General features: G+C 45.7%; 1 pseudogene; it reads left to right on the forward strand.

The window, feature by feature from the left end:
* The first annotated feature begins 493 nt into the window (after nucleotides 1–493).
* LOC142882630 (fibromodulin pseudogene) lies at nucleotides 494–2,073 on the forward strand (annotated as a pseudogene).
* The last annotated feature ends 6 nt before the right edge of the window (nucleotides 2,074–2,079 follow it).

The raw sequence follows: 2,079 nt of genomic DNA on the forward strand, positions 1-2,079 counted from the left end.
ACGTCTCCTTACTGACAGGCATTGCATACTGCATATGAAATGATACAGCATATTTTGGAGACATTCATTGCAACATGCATGGCTGACAATGGGCTGTTTTCCCCAGGGAGTGAAAATATTCAAGACCCTTTGCACTAAAGAGTGTCATGTGTGGACTTCCCTCTCTGCTCATGGGATGCTATCATCTAGTGGTACAAATGGTATGTAAAGGTCACTTTTGCTGAACAAGGTACGCTTAGATTCAGGTGTGGGTGGGGTTTGGGGTTGGAGTGGAGGGGGGGGGGGTGGTTGGCACAAAAGGGAGGAAAAACAAAAACTGTGTCTCGTGTTTCTTGTGTCAGTTGTAGCTTTGAAAGTGAAGGGCTCGTTCTGAAAATAATGGTGGACCTTAGTCTGCTGACGCCAGCGCAGAAACACATGTTGCCTTTCACCACAGCTTGAACACTGTAATTGATAAAAGTAGTGGGTACCTGAAAAAGCCAGGATCAAAGAAAGTGTTAAAAGGAGGCAAAAGAAAAGTCACCAAATTATAAGGTTTGTCTCCATTGCCATGTTCAAACATTGAAGTTGCAGTAGACAAAATCATGTTGGCAGATTAAATTACCCACTTCATACACAACAATGCTCTTCATCACCACACAATAATACACCAGGAGGTATACTTTGGAGTGCATGCGCTAATGGCAAGTCAAGACACAGTCTGAGAAAACAAGGTTGTAAAAAAGCAGATGTGTCTGCGGGCTCACAGATGGGATTGATCGCGATATGGCTTGAGGTGTTATGTTATAGTGCAGGTTTTACATGCGAGTGGAAAAATGCACGGGCTCTAATGAGACTGTGCAGCGAGGGCTGCAGTTGTCCTCTGTCAGGGTGTATTTACGCTATGGGAACGACATACTTTCCTCAGTCTGGCAAAGGCACAGGCCACATAAGTAAAAGAGGAGACGGCATCTCTGATCAACGAACTGGTAAGCACAATTGACCCAAATCAACGGGTGTAATTCAATATTACATGAAATACTCCCATGTTTTTCAATCCATTTTGTCAATTTTTTAAAGTTGTATATTTTCCCATTTTTCTGACTTTTTTTTCAGCGATCATGCAGAAATTTGTGGTCCTCTTCATACTGGGACTTGTGCATCTGAGCACCAGTCAGCAATACAGCCAGTTCCAGTGGCTGTCTTACCTGCGAGCGCGACAGAGGTATATCCGCTGGAGGGCCCCTGACCTGGACTGTCCTCTTGAGTGCGACTGCCCTCCGAGGTACCCCACAGCAATGTACTGCCACAGCCGCAATCTCCAGCATGTCCCCTACGTCCCATCACATATCAAGTACGTGTACCTGCAACGCAACCAGATCAGCGGCATTCAGGACGGTGTCTTTGACAACGCTACCAATTTACTCTGGATTGTGCTCCATCACAACCGGCTCAACTCCGAAAAGATTGGCAAGAATGTGTTCAGCAAGCTGAGGAACCTGGACTGGCTCTTCCTGGACCACAACGAGCTCACACGCGTGCCCTCAAACTTACCAAAGTCGATAACTGACCTGCGACTCGGCCACAATAGGATCTCCAAAATCCCCACGAGCACGTTGGAGGGTATGGTCAATCTCACCAGCCTAGAGCTCCACGCTAATGCCATCGAGGATGTTGGAGGTGTGTTTAAGACACTGAAGTCTCTCACAATGCTGGACATGCGAAAAAACAAGCTGAGGAAAATCCCAGAGGGTCTCCCTGAGCGGCTTCAACAGCTCTATTTGGAGTTTAACAACATAGAAAGTGTCCCAGCTAACTTCTTTACCTCATATCCCAAGTTGCAGTTTGTCCGCCTGGCTCATAACAAGCTGACGGACAAAGGACTTCCGACCAATGTCTTCAACATCAGCACACTGGTTGAACTCGACCTCTCTTTCAATAAACTGGAAAACATCCCAGTTGTGAGTCGGAACCTGGAGAACCTTTACTTACAAGCCAATAAGATCAAAGGTATGGACTTTTCTTTGTTTACGCTACATTTAGTATTGTGGCATGGAAGTCATTTTTGTTTTTGTCATTTAAGATCAAGCAGCTGTGATT

Source organism: Nelusetta ayraudi, unplaced genomic scaffold (assembly GCF_046127955.1).
Source record: "Nelusetta ayraudi isolate G7.1 ecotype Tasmania unplaced genomic scaffold, CSIRO-AGI_Nayr_v1 ptg000376l, whole genome shotgun sequence".
NCBI classification, from domain to species: domain Eukaryota; kingdom Metazoa; phylum Chordata; class Actinopteri; order Tetraodontiformes; family Monacanthidae; genus Nelusetta; species Nelusetta ayraudi.